Consider the following 23,145-nt stretch of genomic DNA (forward strand, 5'->3'; position numbering starts at 1 on the left):
TGTATTCTTGAGCTCTCTTTCTGTTGGTTTGTTATTTGAGTATAGAAATGCAACTGAGTTTTTGTAAGTTGATTTTGTACCCTGCAACTTTGCCGTAGTTTTTGATTATTTCTAGTAGTTTTACAATGGCTTCTTTAGGGTTTTCTGTATATAGAATCATGTGATCCACAAACAGTGAGAATTTCACTTCTTCCTTGCCAATTTGGATCCCGTTTTTTTCTTTTTCTTGCCTAATTGCTCTGGCCAAAACCTCCAGTACTATGTTGAACAAGAGTGGTAAGAGTGGACACCCTTATATTGTTCACGTTCTCAGAGGGATGACTTTCACTTTTTCAGCTTTGAGTATATTGGCTGTGGGTTTGTCATATATGGCCTTTATTATGTTGAGATACTTTCCTTCTATGCCCATTTTATTGAGAGTTTTTATCATAAATGAGTATTGGATCTTGTCAAATGCTTTCTCTGCATCTATTGAGATGATCATGTGATTTTTCTCATTTTGTTAACATGATGTATCACATCAATTGATTTGAGGTGCTGAACCATCCCTGTGTCCCTGGTATAAATCCCACTTGATCATGCTGTATGATCCTGTTAATGTATTGCTGTATTTTGTTTGCCAATATTTTGTTGAGGATTTTTGCATCTATGTTCATCAGTGATATTGGTCTATAATTTTTCTTCTTTGTGCTGTCCTCGTTTGGCTTTGGGATCAGGGTCCTCTTGGCTTCATAGAATGAGTTAGGAAGTGCTCCATCTTCTTCAATTTTTTGGAATAGTTTGAGAACGATAGGTATTAAAACTGCTTTGAATGTTGGTGGTCCTGGGCTATTATTTTTTTTGTATTTTATTTATTTATTTTTTTTAATTATGGTAACATTGGATTATAACATTATATAGCTTTTGGATATACATCATAAAATATTTCAAATTCTGTGTAGATTACATCATGTTCACCACCCAAAAACTAATCATAGTCCATCCCCTCACATGTGAGCCTAATCACCCCTGTTGCCTGGCCTATCATTTTTTGGGGGGGTTAGATTACTGTTTTAATCTCTTTACTTGTGATTTGTCTATTCAGATTCTCTATTTCTTCTTGATTCTGTTTTGGAGGATTGTATGAGTTTAAGAATTTGTCCATTTCTTCCAGATTGTCCAATTTGTTGACATATACATTTTCATAATATTCCCTTATAATCCTTTGTATTTCTGCAGTATCTGTTGTAATTTCTCCTCTTTCCTTTCTACTTTTACTTATTTGAGTCTTCTGTCTTTTTTTCATAGTGAGTCTGGCTAAGGATTTGTCAATTTTGTTTATCTTCTCAAAGAAACAGCTCTTAGTTTCATTGATCCTTTCTACTGTCTTTTTGTTGTTGTTGTTTCTATTCCATTTATTTCTACTCTAATTTTTATTATTTCTCTCCTTCTATTGACTTTGGGGTTTGTTTTGTCTTCTTTTTCTAGTTCTGTTAGATGTAGTTTAAGATTGCTTCTTTCAGATTTTTCTTGTTTGTTAAGGTGGGCCTGTATTGCTATGAATTTCTTTCTTAGGACTGCTTTTGCTGCATCTCATGTGAGTTGGTATGATGTATTTTCATTTTCATCTGTCTCCAGATATTTTTTGATTTCTGCTTTAACGTCTTCATTGATCCATGGGTTCTTTGGTAGCATGTTGTTTATTCTCTCCATATTTGAGACTTTCCCAGCTTTTATCTTGTAGTTGATTTCTAGTTTCATAGCATTATGGTCAGAAAAGATGCTTGATATGATTTAAATCTTCTTAAATTTATTGAGGATTGCCTTGTTTCCCATCATATGGTCTTCCCCTTACTGTATTCCATGTATACTTGAGAAGAATGTGTGTTCTGCTGTTTTTGGATGGAGTGTCCTATACATATCTATTAAGCCCATCCAGTCTAGTTTTTTTTTTAATTCCAGTATTTCCTTGTTAATTTTCTGTCTGAGTGATATATCCATTGATGTAAGTACAGTGTTGAGGTCCCCTACTATTGTTGTGTTGCTGTTGATTTCTCCCTTTTGATCTTTTAATAGTTGCTATATGTACTTTTGTGCTCCTGTGTTAGGTGTATACATATTTACAAATGTTGTGTCCCCTTGATGGAATGTCCCTTTTATCATTATATACTGCCCCTCTTTTGCTCTCATTGCCTTTTTTTATCTTGAAGTCTACTTTGTCTGATATAAGTATGGCAACACCTGTTTCCTTTTGTTTGCCATTAGCATGGAGCATCATATTTCATCCCTTCACTCTGAGCCTGTGTTTGTCTTTAGAGATAAGATGTATTTCGTGGAAGCAGCATATTGTTATGTCTTGTTTTTTAATCCATCCTTCTACTCTGTCATCTTTTGATTGGAGAATTCAATCCATTTACATTTAAAGTGATTATTGTTAGATAAAGGCCTAATACTGCCATTTTATCACTTGTTTTCCAGTTGTTCTGTATTTCGCTTGTTTCTCATCCCATTTATTTCAGACTGCCATTTTAATTTGGTGATTTTCTATGATGGCTTCCTCTTTATTTATCATTTGTGTCTCTGTTCTGATTTTTTGTTTAGTGGTTATTGTGAAATTTATATAAAATTTCTCATAGATGAGATAGTCCATTTTCTGATAGTCTTTTGTCGCCTTAGCCTAAGTAGTTTCCATCCCTTTTCTCTTCTCCATCTTAGTTGTTGTTGTCACAATTTATTCCATTTTGTGTTGTGAGTTTGTGATTAAAATGAAGTGATTATTGTTATTTTTGATGCTTGCTTTCCCTTTATGTTTAATGTTATAATTGTTTGCCAGCCTGTTCTGGTAGAGAGCTGCAATTTTCTGATTTTGTCTGTCTATTTATCTCCTTACTCAATGTTTTGTAAACCTGTTCTCTTTTTTTTTTCAGGTATGAGGGCTTTCTTGATTGTTTCTTGGAGGGGGAGTCTTGTGGTGATGAACTCCCTCTGTTTTTGTTTATCTGGGAAAGTTTCATTTCTCCATTGTACCTGAAGGATAGTTTCACTGGATAGAGTATTCTTGGCTAAAAGTTTTTGTCTTTCAGTATTTTGAATATATCATTCCACTCTATCCTAACCTGTAAGGTTTCTGCTAAGAAATTCACTGAATGCATGACAGGAATTCCTTTGTAGGTTATTTTCTTCTGCCTTGCTGCCCTTAATACTTTTTCTTTGTAATTGACTATTGCTAGTTTTACTAATATACGTCTTGGAGAAGGTCTTTTTATATTGATGTAATTAGGAGGTCTATTACCTTCATTTACATGTTATTCCAGCTCTTTCTCCAGGTTTGGGAAGTTCTCAGCTATTGTTTCTTTGAACAAGCTCTCTTCTCCTTTCTCCCTCTCTTTTTCTTTTGGAATGCCTGAAATTCTTATGTTGCATTTCCTAATTTGAGGTGGATATTTCTAGTGAATTTCTTCATTTCTTTTTAGTCTTATTTCTCTCTCCTCCTCCACCTGAAACATTTCTATATTTCTGTCCTCTAAATTACTAATTCTGTCTTCCATAATGTCAGCTGTGTATTTTAAGAATTCTAGATAGGTTTTTATATCTCATTTGTTGTTTTTTTCATCTCCAGTATTTCTGGGTTTTTTTTCTTCTTTTGGAGTTCCAATCTCTTCTGTGAAGAATTCCCACTGCTCATTAATTTTATTCCTGGGTTTACTGAACTGTCTTTCTGAGTTTTCTGCTAACTTCTTGCATTTCTTTATGATAACTGTTTTGAATTCTCTGTCATTTAGATTGTAAATTTCTGTGACGTCAGCATTGGTTTCTGAACACTTGGCACCCTCCTTCTGGCCTAGAGTGTTAATGTATTTCTTCATGTTTTTTCATATGGTGGACCTCTGCTGGAGCATAGTGGTAGTATCTAGTCACAGATTCCACCTACCAGTACTAGGTGGAGGGGCAGGAGCTGTGTTTTATGAGCTGTTGGCATCCTCTGGAATTGTGTCCATCCATTGCCAGTTATGCTGATAGGGCCATCTGTGTCTGGCCTCCACTGCTTCATATATGCAGACGCATGTGTTCTAGTGGGAATCCCCTGCCCTGGCTGATGGGCCAATCTCGTGTGCCAGGTAGAATGGGGGATAAAGGGGCACTTTATTGCCAGCCCATGACCCAACTCTGCCCTCACTGGCAGGCCACTTGGGCTGCTTGGCTCAATAGGGGTACCCCTGCAGCGACTGAGCCACTGGTGTGGAGCATTTCTGTTGGCTGAGAAACAGCTCTGAGAGCAAAAGTATTCCCAAAGAGGGCTGCCTTTTCCCCCATTTCCTCTCAGCATCACACACTGGCCACTGTGTGGGGTCCTGCTCCCTAGATCACAGCCACTGGAGAGGGAGAAGAGATTCACTTACCTCCTTCCACTGCTTCCTGAGGGATCCAGTACCCACACCTTCAGACATATGGGTGCATGCATCTTTTAGATGTCTATTGTGTTGTGTGGATGTTCCCTGTTGTTCAATGAATGTCCTTCTCATTGTATCTTACTGGGAAGAGATAAAAGGAACAGCTCACTCTGCTGTGATGCTTACATCACTCATCTCTAGTGGAGGGTGAAGTTGCCCAGGTTCCTGCCAGGCTGCACACATCAAGTATCCCCTAATGTCTTTATTAAGGTGATATATATATTTTCTTTCTGTATAACTGGCATGGCCTATTCTCCATGGTTCCTTTCTGATGTGACCAAATCTAAATGATCAGTGAGGCAGAAGTATAACCTCTAGTTTATTATTGTATAATAATTATCTTCAAATGGTCATTTTAATGTTAACCTGAGATTACCATATAGCTATAATTTGTAACTAAATGAAAAGGAATAAGCCATTTCCAGGTTTCCCTAATTATTCTCCTTTTATAAACTCCTTTCAGATTTAATTAAATGGAGAAAAAAATAGAAGACATTATTATTACCTTCACACTTTTTCTTTTAGTTATTTGTTTACTTGATCAATAATTTAAATCAAATTGCACACACAAATTCTAATTTCTTTTATGTAGTTGATTAAATGAACCACAATTGTGATTGTATACAGTGAGTCTTCTACCAGTCACTATTCTTGGATGTTGTAGGAAAAACAATCATAATATCATCTTTAATGATATGGGTATCAGTATTTAATACTTCTGAATTATTTCAAGAAATCAGGGTTTTATGCCAAAATATAGGTTTAAAACGGGCAAATAAAAGATCCAATGAAATAAGGTGATTAACAGAAAGGCAAACAGTAAACAGATGCAAATAAGGAAAAAAAAATTTGCATTAAAGATATATCTCCAGGTAATTATTCTTTTTAAAAATTAAATAATATTTCACAAAAGATAGATATATATTTAAAGGAATACTGGGGCAAATAATTTTTAAAAAAGAAATATGTAAGGATAATGTAATTATAATCTATAATTTTATTTTTTTATAATTTTGATATTTTAAATTCAAACTAGAATTCTATAACATAACTAGTATATTCACAGGAAAAAATTTAAAATGTTTAGCAAAAGTGTCGTGTTATACAGCTTTGGGGCAAAATCCTAAATGTATTGTAAAATTATTTGTAGTGCTATAGTCATTATTTATGTATAGTACAACATGGATGACATTTCATAAAATAAATGCACTATATTTTCATAAAGTAAGCATGCCAAATTCAAATCATATAACAATACTATATCCTCAGTTGCCTCTCTCATAGTAGTGTTAACACTAACCCAGCTTCCTAACTAACCCCATCTCCTAACTTGTAAAATAATTTAACTGTTTTTGAACTTTATGAATAATGATACAGAGTATTTGTATTTTTGTGTCTGGCAACTTTGTCTCAATATTTTCTTTTGTGAAATTCATCCATGTTTTTGTGTTTGGTTATAGTTGATTTATTTTTACTTCTGTATAGTATTCCATTTTATTAATATACCAAAATGTATTTATCCATTCAGCAGCTAATGGGGATCTGATTGTTTATAGTTTTTGGTTATTTTAAATAGTGCTGCTAATGTATATTCTTATTCATATCTTTTGGTGAATATATGTGCACATAACTTTCGAGTATATATCTAGACATGGAATTGATGGGTCAAATACATTTGATTTTAACAAATACATTTGTTCAAATTCCAGTAGAAAACTGTCAGGTAGTTTTCAAAAATGATTGAAACAATTGATATATCATCTGGGAGTGTATGACAGTGGAATTGGTTTCACATCCTTGTAAACCTTGTTTTATTTGGTTTTGTTTTTGTTCTTGTATTTCCACTTAACCATGTTCTAGTGTGTATAGTGGTATCAAATTGTAGTTTTAATTTGAACTCTCTTGAAGACTAATGAAAATGAGGATCTTTGCGTATGTTTAGTGAAAACTTAGGTATCTTTTTTTGAAATGCCTGTCAAGTTACAGCCTAATATTCCATTGGGTTTTTTGCCTTTTATATGTTGGTTTATATGACTTTGACTTGTATCAGCTATTTATATATTCTAGATAAAATCCTTTGTCTTAAAAATAAACGAATTTACAACATCTTCTCTCATTCTGTATCTTGACTTTCCTCTCTCTTAATGGTGTCTTTTGATAAATAGAAGTTAATTATTTCTTGAAGGTTATATACATCAAATGAAATATATATATATGAAGGAAAAAGTACCCCATTTTTAATCTATGTGAATATCTAATGAATCCAGCACAAATGTTTGCAAAGATCATTCTTTTCCATGCTGTACTGAGCTATTATATATGTCAAATACTGAATGATCTTGTAGATGTGTCCATTTCTGGACTACCTGTTCTTTCCTGTTGCACTATTTATCTACTCTTGCACCAAAGGAATACTCAGGTTTTCTGCTCTAATAAAGCATATTTTATAGTGTGCAATATAATAAGAAAATAAACTGAATAATTTATTTTAAGAGAGTAGTAAGTGCTATGAAGAAAACAGAGGGTAAAGTGATAGTACTAGTGTTTGGCTGGTCAGGAAAGATACTACTGTGGACTCATGAGTGAGTCTGAACACAAGAAAGAGCAGTCCCTGAGAAACATGAGGTGAGACCATTCTAGACAGAGGGAATAGCTGAAGAAAAAGCTCTGATATAGGAATAAGTTTTATACGCTTGAAGATGTGGAGAAAGTTTATTCAAATAGTCTTTAAAAAGCCAAAGAATAAGCATCTAAAATTGATATAGAGCTGTGGATAGGAGCCAGAAATGAAGGGCATTATTGACCATGTTAAAGAATTCCACTTTTAGTTTAAAGGAAAGATTTGGGGAAGATTTAAGATGTGAGTATGTGAAATAGTTTCAAATTTTTAAAGATTACTCTGCCATGTGGAAAATTAATCATAAGTGGTGCAAAGTAAAAATAAGGCAAGCAATTTGGTGGCTTTTCAAGTATTCCACACAAGAAACAGTGACAGGATGTATTTCGGTATTAGTACTCAAGGTAGTGAGACATGGTTAAATTCTGAATGCACTGAGAAATTAGAGCTAAGGAGATTCACTGATGGAATGGTGGGAGAAAAGGAGGAATCAAGGAAGACTTCTAGAAAATAACCTATTGAATTTAGAGAAATTATGGCTGCATTAGCAGACAATGGGAAGACAGAGAAAGGAGTATGATGGACATGATTGGTACGGAATCTTGAGTTCAAGCTTCATGACTTAAAATCATTTCCTTGTTGGATTGTTTCTATTTATTTATTTTTATTCCTTACTAAAGTATAAGACATTTGAGCAGCTTTATTGAAATATAATTTATGTCCACATAGGCCAAATGCACAACTTGAATTTTCGCATATATATCTATATCTCTGTGAAACCAGCACTAAAATTTAGTATATTCATTATCTCCTCAAATTTGTTCTTATACCTATTTACAATCCATCACTCTGTCTCAACCCTCTCTCATACCCAGGTAACCATTTCTCTGCTTTGTCAGAATAGGTTACATCTTCTAGAAACTTGTATAAACTACCATATGTTCTCTTCACTGACTGAATTCTTTCATTCAACATCATTATTTTGATATCTGTACACATTGTGTAAAATCAACAAAAACAAATCAATATTTGTTACTTTTAATAGCTATGTATTATTGCGTTGCATGACTATACCACAATTCATTTATCCATTCACTTGTTGATGGGCATTTGAGTTGCATCTAAACTTTGGATATTACAAATAAGGCTGATATGAACATTTGTATACAAATCTTTGGGCAGACTTATGCTTTTATTTCTTATGAAAAAATACCTAGGAATGGAATAGACCATAGGGGACATGTGTGTTTAACTTTTAAAGAAACCTCAAAATGTGTTCAAAGTAATTTTTTCTTTACATCAGCAGTAAATAAGAGTTTTAATTACTATATATCTTTACCAACACTTGGAATTGTCAGGCTTTATAATTCTAGCTATTCTGATGGGCTCATAATTTTTTTTTATTATGGTATTAATTTTTGAATTCCCTAATGACTAATGATACTTAACATCTTTCCATGTGCCTACTTGCCTTCATCTTTTGTGCAGTGTCAGTTTAAATATTTTGTCCATGTTTAAAATAAGATGGTCTATCTTCTTATTACTGAGTTATAGGTGTTCTTTATATATTCTAGAAGTCTGCCGTTCTGTACAGTAACCACTATGTACATAGTGAAGCTATTTAAATTTAAACTCATTGACATTAAGTACAATTTAAAATTTAGTTCCTCAATCCCACTGGCCACATTTCAATTCTCAATAGTCATAAGTGATTAATAGATACTGTTTTGGAAAGTACAGTTATAAAAAATTTTGAACAACGAAGTTGTATTGAACACTATTCTATATAAAAGCCCTCTGTTGGATATATGTTTTACAATATCTTCTACCAGAGTCTGGGAGAAGTCTGAGGGTTTCATTATTGTAAAAGTACCTTTTGAAGAGATAAAGTTTTAATTTTGTTAAAATTACTTACTGAGTTTTTCTTTTACAATTTATGCTTTGTTAAGAAGTCTTTTTAGAATAAAATACCTAGGAATAAACTTAACCAAAGAGGTGAAAGATCTGTACACTGAAAACTATAAAACGTTGTTGAAATAAAAAAAAAAGACACAAAGAAATGGAAAGATATTCCATGCTCTTGGATTGGAAGAATTAACATGACCATACTTCCTAAAGCAATCTACAGATTCAATGCAAACCCTATTAAAGTTCCAACATCATTTTTCACAGAAATAGAACAAAGAATCCTAAAATTTATATGGAACAACAAAAGACCCAAATAGCCAAAGGATTCCTGAGAAAAAAGAACAAAGCTGGAGGTATCACACTCCCTGATTTCAAAATATACTACAAAGTCATAGTATTCAAAACAGCATGGTACTGGCACAAAAACAGACACAGAGATCAAGGGAACAGAATCAAGATCCCAGAAATAAACCCACACATTTATGGATAGCTAATAGTCAACAAGGGAGCCAACAGCATACGATGGAGAAAGGAGAGTCTCTTCAATAAATGGTGTTGGGAAAACTGGAGAGCCACATATAAAAGAATGAAAGTAGACAATTGCCTAACACCACACAGAAAAATCAACTCCAAATGAATTAAAGACTTGGATGTAAGACCAGAAACCATGAAAGTTCTAGAAGAAAACATAGGCAGTACGCTCTTTGACAATTGTCTGAGCAGCGTATTTTCAAGTACCATGTCTGACCGGGAAAGGGAAACAAAAGAAAAAATAAATAAATGGGACTACATCAAACTAAAGAGCTTCTGCACAGCAAAGGAAACCATCAACAAAACGAAAAGACAACCTAACAATTGGGAGAAGATATTTGCAAACCACATATCAGATAAGGGGTTAATATCCGAAATATACAAAAACTCATATGTCTCAACAACAAAAATACCAATAATCCAATTAAAAAATGGGCAAAAGATCTGAACAGAGATTTCTCCAAAGAAGATATACGGATGGCCAACAGGCATATTAAAAGATGCTCAACATCATTAGGTATCAGGGAAATGCAAATCAAAACTACAATGAGTTATCACCTCACTCCAGTCAGAATGGCTATAATTAACAAGACAGGAAACAACAAATGTTGGAGAGGATGTGGAGAGATGGCAACACTTGTACACTGCTGGTGGGAGTGCAAACTGATGCAGCCACTATGAAAAGCAGTATGGAGTATCCTCAGAAAATTAAGGATAGATCTCCCATATGATCCAGATATCCCACTGCTGGGTATTTATCCAAAGAACTTGATAACACAAAGGCATAAAGATACCTGCACTCCTATGTTCATTACAGTATTCTACATAATAGCCAAGACTTGGAAACAACCTAGGTGCCCATCAATGGACGAATGGATGAAGAAGAGAAGATGTGGTATTTATACACAATGGAATACTACTTAACCATAAGATATGATGAAATCCAGCCATTTGTGACAACATGGATGGACCTTGAGGGTATTATGCTGAGGGAAATAAGTCAGAGGTAGAAAGTCAAATACTGTATGATCTCACTCATAAGTAGAAGATAAAATCAACGACAAAAAACACCAACGGAGAATTGATTGGTGGTTACCATGGGGGAGGGGGGAGAGGGCAAAAGGGGTGTTAGGCTCACATGTGAGGGGAGGCACTATAGTTAGTTTTTGGGTGGTGAACATGATGTAATCTGTACAGAATTCAAAATATATTATGATGTATATCTGAAAGCTATATAATGTTATAATTCAATATTACTGCAATTAAAAATAAATAAAGACCCATCTATAACATAGAGTGATAGTACTTTACCAACTTATCTGTACAATGAAATTTATATTCAAATAAACTTATCATGCCATCTGGAAAAATAAATAAAAATGGATGATGGTGATGGTTGTAAAAATAAAAAAAGAAGTCTTTTACAAATTCAGTCACTAAGAGTTTCTCCTATATTTTCTTTTTAAAATATTACAGTTTTAACTCTTAAATTTTGAACTATGATATATTTTGTGTTAATTTTTTTATATGGAATTAAATGATGATCAGGACTTTTTTTATTGTGGCTACCCAATTGTCCTAGTACCATCTGTTGAAAAATATATCTTTCCTAATTGGTTTATGTTAACATCTTTGTCAAAATCAATTGCCCATATATTTGTGAGCCCATTTCAAGAATCACTATAATACATTATATTTATCTATATGCCTATCTTTATTGCAATATTTCCTGATCTTAATTATTTTAGTTTATATTAACTCAAAGTCAGGTAGTGTATGATCTATAATTTTGTTCCTCTCTTTCAAAGTTGTTCTGGCTATTTTAAGTTCTTTACATTTTCATAGAGATTTTAGAATCAGCTTGTCAATTTCCACAAAAACTATGCTAGCATTTTGATTGATATTTCATTAAATCTCTGGATTAATCTAGGGAGTACTGACGTTTTAATAATATTGTGTGTTCTTATACATGAACATTGTATAGCATCCCATTTATTTAGATCTTTTGTGTGTTGTGGCAAAGTTGTATAGTTTTTATTGTACAGGTCTTCCACACACATCTTCTGTAAAATATTTCCCTAATTGTTTCATATTTTAACACTGAAACATTGAAAATAAGAGTGTATTGGAAATTTTTATTGATAGCACACAAAAACACATCTAATAATTCTACTGAATTTTTATTTTATAAATTTGCTAAATTCACTTGATATTTTTTGTAGTTTCAGATCTTCCACATATATGATAAAGAGAAATTTATGTGGATAAGGAGAATTTTATTCTTTTTTCTTCAAATTTTGGATGTCTTTCATTTCTTTTTCTTATCTTATTGCTGTAGCCGCCCCTGACACAGGAAGGGTTAATAATCACTGGAAAAAGCTTGCCAACAAACTGTGACCCAGAGGTGAGAAGGCTGGTTAGCCAATGACAGGTAAGACCCCCTGGGGGGGCAACCTAAGCCAGGCAGTGGCCACCCGGGGGCACAGATGGAGAAATGATATGGATATCGGGAGCAGGAGGGACCGTTGCCTAAGAGACCTTGCCTGCTCTGAGACAAAAATATACGAGCACAACAATAACACGATAATATCAAAACAGACGCCAAGGGAGGGCTCCTTGAGAAATCGCTAAGAATTCTTGGCATTTGCTAATTATTTCATCCAGAACACCTGCGTATGTTTAACAGATGTAAGCTATGTATATATTGAAATGCTGGTTATTATAAACTCAGAGTAGCCATCAGCCCTCTCTGCATCTATCCTGATGTGTACATTGGATTGCGACACCGACAATTGCAATGGCAGAAACCTCTTATACAATGTTGAATGGTAATGCTTAGAATGGGCACGCTTTATTTGTTCCTGATAAAGAGGTAAGCATTCATTTTTTGCCTTTAAGCATGATGTTAGCTGTAGGATTTTTGTTTGTTTGTAGATAATTTTTCCTTTTATCAGATTGAGAGAGTAGTTATCTATTCCCAAATTACTGAGAGTTTTTAACATAAGTTTCATTTTGTAAAATACTTTTTCTGCATATTTGGTTCCTGTTTTTTATTTTTTGAAATGTAAACATGGTAATTTATATTTTTGTGAATGTTAAACTAACCTTGCCTTCCTGAGCTGAAATCCATTTGGTCATAGTGTATTATTTTTATTGCACATGGTTGGATTAATTTTCTAAAATTTTGTAAACAATTTTTTATTATATGGATAAGAGATAATGATCTGTAGTTTTAAATTCTTGTAGTTTTTTTTACAGTGATTAATGAAATATTCAACTATAATTATAGGTTTACATTTTCATTCAGTTCTATTAGTTTTAGCTTCATGAATTTTGAAGCTGGGTAGGGACACAAAAAAATTAGAATTATTATGTCTTTTTGAGAAACTGAGTCTTTATAAATATGCAGTTATGCAGTGTTTCCTATTATCCATGTTTAAATTCTTTGCTCTGAAACTACTTCATCTGATATTAATACAGATATTTTAGCTTTCTTTGGATTAGTGTTGTCAAGGTATATTTTTTCCTTCCTATATTTAAACATATTTATGCATTTATAAATAAAGTGGGTATTTTGTAGACATCATAGAGTTTTGTCTTTCTATTTTTTTTAATTAATTAATTTACTTTTATGAAGACATTGTTTTTAGTGAAGTTTTAAGTTAACAAAAATTTGAGGCGAAGGTACAGAGATTTCCCATATACTCCTTGCCTCCACAATGCATAAACTTCTACACTATCAACATCCCCCACCAGAGTAGTGCATTTGTTACAATTGATGAACTTGCATCTACACTTCATAATCACCAAAAGTCCATAGTTTACATTATGCGTTACTCTTGGTGTTGTACATTCTGTGGGTTTGGACAAATGTGTAATGACACGTATCCATCATTATGGCAGCATACAGAATACCTCACTGCCCTAAAAATCCTCTAGTCTCTGCCTACTTATCTCACTCCTCCTCCCAATCCTTAGAAACCATGGATCTTTTTACTATCTCCATAGTTTCACATTTTCAAGAATTTCATTTAGCTGGAAATATACAGTATACAGCCTTTACAGATTGGCTTCTTTCAGTTAGTAATACACATTTCAGCTTCCTCCATGTCTTTTCAGAGCTTGATAGCTCATTTTTTTTTAGTGTTTAATAAAACTCCATTGTCTGAATGTCCCACAATTTATTTATCCATTCATCTACTAAAGGACAGCTTGATTGTTTCCAAGTTTTGGCAATTATGAATAAAGCTGCTATGAACATCCATGTGCAAGTTTTTGTGTGGGTCTAAGTTTTCAGCTCCTTTGAGTAAATACCAAGGAATATGACTGCTAAATTGTATGGTAAGAGTCTTTAGTTTTGTAAGAAACCACCAAACTATCTTCCACAGTTGCTGTACTCATCTTGCTTTCCCACTAGCAATGAGTAAGAGTTTCTGCTGCTCCACATCCTGGCCAGCATTAGGTGTTGTCAGTGTTCCAGATTTTGGCCATTCTAATAGCCATGTAGACAGTAGGTAGTGGTATGTAGTGAGATCTCATTGTTTTAATTCATTTCTCTGATGACATGATATAAAGCATATTTTTAAATGCTTATTTACTATTCATATATCTTTTTCGATGAGGTTCCTCTTAAGATCTTTAGTCCATTTTTTGATCTAGTTGTTTGTTTTCTTATTGATGAGTTTTAATTGTGTTTTATATATTTTGGATAACAATCCTTTGTCACAGGTATCTTTTCCAAATATTTCCTCCCACTCTTCTCATTCTTTTGATAATGCCTGTCTCAGAGCAGAAATTTTTCATTTTAATGAAGTCCAGTTTATCAATTCTATGTTTTATGGATTGTGCCTTTGGTGGTGTATATAAAGAGTCATCACCATACCAAAGGTCATTACATTTTCTTCTATGTTGTCTTCTAGAAGTTTTATAGTTTTGTATTTTATATTTAGGTCTGTGATCTGTTTTGAGTTATTCTTGTGAAGAGTGTAAGGTCTATGTCTAAATTCATTCTTTTTCATGTGTATATCCACTTGTTCCAGCATCATTTGTTGAAAAGAATATCTTTGTTCCTTTGTATTGCCTTTTCTACCTTGTCAAAGACCATATTACTGCATTCATGTGGGTCTATTTCTGGGCTGCCTATTCTATTGCACTGATTCATTTCCCTATTCCTTCACCAATACTACACTGTCTTGATTATTGTAGCTTTGTAGGGCATCTTGAAGTTTGACAGTATCATTACTCCAACCTTATTCTTCTCCTTCAGTATTGTGTTGGATAATCTGCATCTTTTGCCTCTCCATATAAACTTTAGAATCAGTTTGTTGATATTGACAAAATAACTTTCTGGATTTTGGCTGGGATTTCATTGAAGCTATAGATAAGTTGGGAAGAAGTGACATCTTGACAGTATTAAGTCCTTCTATTTATTAACAGGGAAGGTTTCTCCATTTATTTAGTTCTTTGATTTTGTTCATCAGAGTTTTGTATTTTTTAATATAGATCTTGTACAGTTTTTTTTTTAGATTTATACCTAAGTATTTCAGTTGTTTGGATGCTAACATAAATGATATTGTGCTTTCAATTTCAAATTCTACTTATTCACTGCTAGTATATAAGAAAACAATTGACTTTTGTATGTCAACCTTGCGATAATTGCTTATTAGTTCCAGTGGGGATTTTTGCTATTGATTCTTTTGGATTTTCCACATAGATGGTCATATCATCTGTGAATAATGACAGCTTTATTTTTTTCATTCCGATCTGTATATCTTTTTATTTTCTTTTCATATCTTATTGTGCTAACGAGAACTTTCAGTACGTTGTTGAAAAGTTATAGTGAGAGAGAACATCCCTGCTGGCGTCCTACACATTCAGAAAAACTTCTCTAGTAACAAGCTGTAGAAATGATCCCTGAAAATATGGTCTTTATTTTTGCTTTTTTATCTAAATAAATATTCATAAACTATTAATTGGGTTTTTAGTCCATTCATATTGAATGACATGTGATATCATCAGGTTTAAATCTAACATCTAGTTATTTGCTTTCTATTGGTACCATCTGTGTTCACCCTTTTCTCTTCTACTTTCTTCTATATTAATTATTTTTTGTTTCCATTTTTTCTCCTTTTTGTCTTATTAACTTTTTGATTTATATTTAAGTGATGCTTTACTGCATATTTATATTAACTGAGTCTTGAATATATTTTTATAATATCATAATCAATCTCCAAATGTTTTTATACTATTTCACCTCTATTATAAAAACCTTACAGAGTACACTTCTGTTTTCCCTCTCCCAGCCTCTTTACTATTATTACATGTTTACTTTTATATATTTTTTAAAACACATTGCTATTATTATTATTTTCCTTAAAGTCATTTATCTATAATAGGAATTTAATAAAAAATAAATAAAATTTTTTTTCTTTACTCACATATTTAAGTGTATGTGCTACCACATAGTTAATTATTTTTAAAATTAGGTTTCTCTCTTTGATCCTTTTAATGCCCTACCTAGACAAATGGAATTTTTATTTCATTGGCTATGATGAACTAGTTTTACTACCATGATACCAGTATTCTAAGCCTATTGTGTATACTAAACAAGCAACATAAACACCTGGTCTGATTTTCTTCACTTATATAAATAGAGATTTAGAAAACTTAAAATTTACAGACACTTACACATATACATGTTTAAATGTGATATGTACGAAGAACAATACAAAACCTGTGACGTTAGCTTTGGGAGTTATATGCATCTGTGGGTCTGGGGAAGTGAAATATCGTGATGTTTTATTCAAATGTCATTATAATTTTAATAATATTACTAACGTCTTCTTATACATATACTAAAACATAAAAATAATGAGATGCTGTATAATACATAAATAGCATTATTTCTCTTTATTATCTAGAAAAATAAAATCTCTTGAATTTTGCAATTTAAAAGCAATAAATGGGAAATTACTGACTAAATGACTGCATAGCAATGATTCTACAAACATTTTCAAGTGATAAAAATAAAATATAATAATATTGTGAAAATAATAATACTGCAACTAAGCTTTTTCATTATCAGCAATCAACAACCAAGTTCTATTTACAACTCCAATCAACGTCCTTGTGCTTTTCTTATTTAGGCTAAAAAACAGCAAAAAGTTTCATATATTGTAACATCAATCCATTCTGTTTGATAAGGCCAGAAGGATGTAAGAAATAATTAAGAAGCACAAATGAAAGAAAATCTTTATCTTCTATCACTGATTGAATTCAGTATTATTAATTATATGTCAGAATTGAAAATACTAAATAAAATGTATTATAACTAATGATACTATGCTTCACAATCATGCCCTAAAATATAAATCATAGTATTTGGTTATAAATTATAAATATAATACATAATATTTTGAACAACCTATTGTAGCTCCTCCTGAATAAAGAAATTGATATTGTCCAATGTTAGATATCAATAAACATGATTTTGAAGTAAAAAGCTGCATACATATGACTTCCCATTGCTAAATATCCCTGTTTGATTTTATAGTTTATATGTCCATAGAATACAAAGATAATTATTCTATCTACAGTATAAAATCTACTGATAAAGTATGGTTAGATATATCCTAAGCTTTTAGAAATAATCTCACATTTAAAAAAATTCTGTCTTTCATTCTAGCTGCTATATTTTGCATGCTGAATTATGTAAATTTTAAGCACACCTATCTTCCTCATTAATACTACCTACGTATTTGGTTTTGCTTTGTAAACATATAGTGCAGCAAACAAGTCAGCTGGCATACTAGCCTTTTGTACTTCCTTTTTATGGTTAACAGATTTTCCAAGTTCTGAGCGATTAGGTCAATTAAAGCCCAAGACTCCTGACTTCGTCAGGGATGGGTATGACCAGTCATCTATATCCCTTTCAAGTTCAGTATAACCATCTGAACACAAAATGAAAACCTAGAAAAACGAAGTTAATGCTCCAACTGCGAGCTGGACGATCCAGGGCACAAGGGTATCAGTAAAATCAAGAGAATCCCCTTGCTTTTCTTCTTATCTCAGAAGAAAATGTTAACACTCTAAATATAATGTTAATAGTAATTTAACTAAATGACAATTATCATTTTCCCTGTTGTGTTTATGTTTATAATCTCAAAATTATTAATTTAACTAAGCATAGACAGATGATTTATAAATGCATAATTAAATTATTTTGCATGTTTGTGGCATCGTAAATTTGACAGCTTATTTACCTCTCAGAATTGCTGAGGAACTAAATCAAATAATTGATATAAACTGCCTGATAATATATTAAACATTCATGTTAGTTTTCTGATGCTACCATTTGCCCATCATTTATTATTTTCTATCAATGTTCTCTTTTAAGTCAACTAATTGAAGAACTATGATGTTCATGATGCAGTACTAGGTGCAACGACAATTGTATTATTCATTAAAAAATTGAAAAAGAGTGACTAACACATTGTATTAACTTTTTATTGCTGTTGTAACAAATTAACACAAACTTGGTGGCCAAATACAACACAAATTTATTATCTATGTTATTTACTCTATTACAATTCCACAGGTTAGAAGTCTTGAATGAGTCTCATTGGGCTAAAATCAAGATGTCAACATGGTGTATTCCTTTCTGCAAATTCTAGGCAAAAAGTCATTTTCTTCCTTTTCTAGTTTCTAGAGTTTTAGAGTCATTCCTTGACTTGGGCCCCATCCTCGCATCTTCAGAACCGTTAAAGATCCAGTCTTTCTCACATCACATCCCTCTGACTCTACTTTCATTGCCAAATCTCCTTCTCTGACTCTGAGTGACACTTCTTATTTCCTCTTCCACTTTTAAAGATCTTTGTGATTACGATAGGTCACCTAGATAATCTAGGATAATTTCCCTCTCATAAAATCAACTGTTTAGCACCCTTGCTATATAACGAAATATATTTACAAATTCTGGGGATTAGAATGTCGACATCCTTGGGGTACCATTATTTTGCCTGCAACACGTGCTAAATCTTCATATAAGTGCTAGAAATCCAAAAATTAATAGAGTGGACACTTCTGATTAAGATTTGGGAGACAAAGTAACTTTACTCCACTTCATTGTCTTGAATTTTAACCTTAAAAATAAATAAAATTATGGGGCCAGCCTGGTTGCCTAGTGGTTAAGTTCAGCATACTCCACTTCGGTGGCCCAGGTTCAGTTCCTGGGTGAGGACCTACACCACTTGTCAGCGACCATGCTGTGGTGGTGACCCACATACAAAATAGAAGAAGATTGACAATGGATGTTAACTCAGGGCCAAACCTCCTCAAGCAAAGAGAGGAAGATTGGCAATAGATGTTAGCACATATTGAATCTTCCTCACCAAATAAATAAATAAATAAAACAGCTAAAACTCTAAATATATATATGTGTAGATATATGTGTGTATGTATATATGAATTATACATAAATACAAAGGTTATCTACTGAATTTTTTAAAAAAATTAGACTATATAAGGGAAAATATTGGTGCCAAATGTAACTCCTCAAATCTGAGGCTTAGCATACATTTCTTTAAAATAACTTTTATAAACTAGAAAACTCCATCTGTGTGTTGTTTTCTTTTTTAATTTTAAGAATGTAATTGAGATACTGGGGGGAGGAGTCACATGGAAACTAGGAGAAATTATGTTGGTTATATTCATACTAAGTTATACTAAGTGCCTGAAAATAGCATTTTTGCTGAAGAAAAAAAAACATCCTGTCATTTTTATTGAATATACTCTATCCTTCAACTCTGGGGCCTGACTTGAAGGCAAGTTATTATGGAAAAAAGTAGAAACATCAATCTCTTTTGTAGCTGTTACACTGTAATAGATGAGCTGTGCTAGATTCCAAGTCATATACAAACAAGGCAATTACAATTCAAGGAAAATACTGAAGGCCAGTGTCAATCAGAAATATACATATGATAATTAAGCAATCAAATTCTTATGTCTTTAATAATAATATTAATATATTATGCTATACTGAATTAATTTCATGATAATATTTACCACACAACAGATTAAAGGTAAAATATGTGATTATTTTAATCATTATGAAAATCATTTGACAATAATCAACAACATTCATGAAAAAAAATCTTAACTAGGAATATAAAGTGAGTTCTTTAAACTGATGTAATTTATCTACAAAAATCAGCATAGCAAAATTTAGGAATTAAAATTAGTGGTTAAATATAATTAGTAGTCTCTCAAAATTTTAAGTTATTTGTGCCATGCTATCACTTATTTCATTTAATGTTTTACTTGAAGTCTAGCCAGTTCACTGGAAAAGCAAAAGATATATAGCCATTTAAAAATTTTTTATTTCAATATGATTTTAGATGTACATAAGACTTGCAAAGACAGTACAGAAAATCCCCACGTACACTTCGCCCAGCTTCCACTAAAGTTAACATCTAAAATAATCATAGTACATTTTGAAGAAGAGGAAGAAACTAAGTTGCAATATGACTAACTGAATTACATATTTTATTTATATTTTATCAGTTTTCCCACTAATATCCTTTCTCTGTTCTAGGATCCAAACTAGAATGTCATGTTGATTTAATCATCTTCTCTCCTTAGTCTCTTCTGTTATACAATTGTTTCTAAGACTTTACTTATTTTTCATGACCTTCACACATTTGTACAGTACTGGTCAGGCATTTTGTAAAATGTCCCTGAATGTAGTGTTTTTTGGAGTTTTCTGATGATTAGACTGGGGTTATGGAGTTTTGGAGGAATACCCCAGAAGTCAATAGGAGGTACGTGATATCACCATGATTTGTTGCTGGTGATTTTAAGATAGATCACTTGGTTAAGGTAGTGTCTGCCAGATTTCTCCACTGTAAAATTACTATTATTTCCTCTTCATACTGTGTTTGTTAGAGGTGGATCACTAAGTCCAGCCTATGTTCAAGAAGACAAAACTTAAACTCTACCTCTTGGAAGGAGGAATATAAAAGTATTTATGGGAATATATTACAACAAACGGGAATCAACAAGTATTTGGGGGAAAATATTTAGAAGCTGTAAAACCATCCTCTTTCTTCTTTAAAGTCCCACTTTTTTTAATCAGTGGATCTTGCCTGTGAATAGTCTAGTGTACTAATAGTTATTTTTTATTTCCCTTTATATTTTTAAATTTATTATTTGGAATCAGTCTGTGAGAAAGATCTGTCCTTTTTGGTCCTTTTTTAAATTCAATCTTTTATTTATAACACTATGAAATCATGAAAACATACATATATATAATATATATTTCTTTGGGTTGTATGCAATATTATCGATTTTTATTTTGTTTGTGATGATCTTAGCAAAATTTGTTTCAGATTCATTTACATTGTTGCATGAATCAAGAGCTAATTCATTTTTGCTGTTGAGTAGTAATTTGTTATGTGTATTACACGTAGTTCATCCATTAATCTATTAAAGGAAATTATTGTGGATAAGATTAAGATGTGCTGTAAATGACGGAATCAGGCTGTTATGGCCAATATCTGGTTTTAAAAAATATCACATTGACAAAATGTTTTTCTTAAGACTAGTCTACTTTTGTCTCCTTTTTCCCGCTCTACTCTCCTAGGGGGCTTATAAGAACCTTCTGGAGTTGGGCACTTCAAATACAGATGACAAACGAATGAATTATAGTACGTACCAAAGCCATTTAATCCATGCCACTGCATTCAAAACTACGGTTTTGCCTAAGACTAAACATTTGTAGATATTCTTTATTATACTACTTTACTTTTTTCATAATATATAATGAAATCTCAAATTATCGCATTCCTATCATGTTTATTTTCTGTCCCACTCTACTGGACTATACGCTCTTTAAGGGCAAGGGCCAGACTATGCTAATAGCTGGAAGCCATAATTTTTTCTTTCCTTCTTTTCTTTATTTTTTGGCGAGGAGCATGATGGGGGTGATACGTTGAATGGCAGAAATAAGCAGAATGCTTAGATTGATTGACATACTATTTTGCTTCAAGTGAGTTGTGTTTCCTTTGGCATCAACTGACAATTAGAAGGATATATAAGACAAACAGTTACTAAAGCTTCAGTTTAACTCTATTCTGAAATGTGATTTGTGGAAGCTCTTTCCAGTGGCTAATTTTCAGTAGAATTAGTAGAGTCTTGTTCTTATGTCCTTTTAAAAAGTACAGTGACGGGGAACTAAGGAATTCTGAATCATTTAAAATGATGAATTAATCATCAATTTGACACTCGCATGGAAAACACTTGGTGGTTTTCCTTTTTTCTTGTAAATAGGTGAATCAGAGGTTTTGTAATTTTTAATAAAAATATTTTTATTGCCTACAAAGTGGAATATAAACATGAAATTCATGTGATATCTTTAAAATCAACTTTAGAAGTACTAATGTTGACAATTATCAATTATTTTGACTAGTTAAGACTCCTTAAAGTATAGAAAATAATTTTGTTCCTTTCACCAAACTTGTAAACTAGATTTGGGTTTCCTGGTATAGGATGCACTATTTCTTACCTGTAGGGAAATATTTTCAATCTCACTATCATAATATGGAATAATTTGCATTCCTTCCTCTTGAAGTGATAGGTATAGAGAGCATTTTCATACTTCTTGGCTAGGGAAAAGAGAAGGGACACTGTGAATACATGTAAATATTGTACTTTGTCAATTTTAGAGGAAGAACACAGCTTTTGCATAGTTCTTCATTTAGTCCAGGATTTTACCTCAAGATTAGTGGTGGAATATTTTCCAAGGAAAAGTTAACTTAGATAGGTGCATTTCTAAGGAAATTGCCCAGTATATAATTGCATAACATTATTGATATCAGTATGTACATGAGAATCACTATTCTTCAGATTTAAAGTGTCCAGTTTAGTTCAGCTGCACATGAGTATGATATCTTGTCTAGTTTTCAACAATTTGTCCCTTTCTTCCCTATTTATGCAACGAACTGGCATTAAATTATGACTGTGAAAATATTGTGCCAAGATTATTGCATATATTCTTTTCATCAATAGTTACCATTCTTGAAGTGATCGCATAGACCCACAAGCGATTATAATCTAGTTGAGGAGAGGAGAATAGAATGTGAATGATAGATAACAGCAGGCAACATTATATGCAATATCTCAATAGCATATTATTTACTTCCAAACAAATATTGACAAAAATACTAAATATTCCCCAAACAGAGGCATCTAGAGACTTGTCTCCATAAGAGTATTTCAAAAATATCCCTCTGTGTTATGATCAGCTGTGATATTAGTAGTATAAAATGTTTCATTAGTATTCTTTAAATTCCAGTTATTTTATTGTAGATGAAATAACTGCAGGAGAAGACAACTTAATAAGCCCTAAGTCAAACCCTAAACCAGTTTCTCTGGCTCTAGAATTTTCTATTCCTGTTATTCCTATTCATCTAAATAGTATTTCAAATCCTAAATTCCTTCATCTTTGTCAGTTCTTCATTCTTCTTTAATATCTATTCAAATATCAAGGACAAATTGTTTCTTCTTCTTTCTATTCCACTACCAAATTCATACATGTATTTGTTCTGATATGACTGTAGTAAGAATTCCCTAACTGGCCTCACCTGTAGTACCTTCTGTCTCTCA

Source organism: Equus asinus, chromosome 20, assembly GCF_041296235.1.
Source record: "Equus asinus isolate D_3611 breed Donkey chromosome 20, EquAss-T2T_v2, whole genome shotgun sequence".
Taxonomy (NCBI): Eukaryota; Metazoa; Chordata; class Mammalia; order Perissodactyla; family Equidae; genus Equus; species Equus asinus.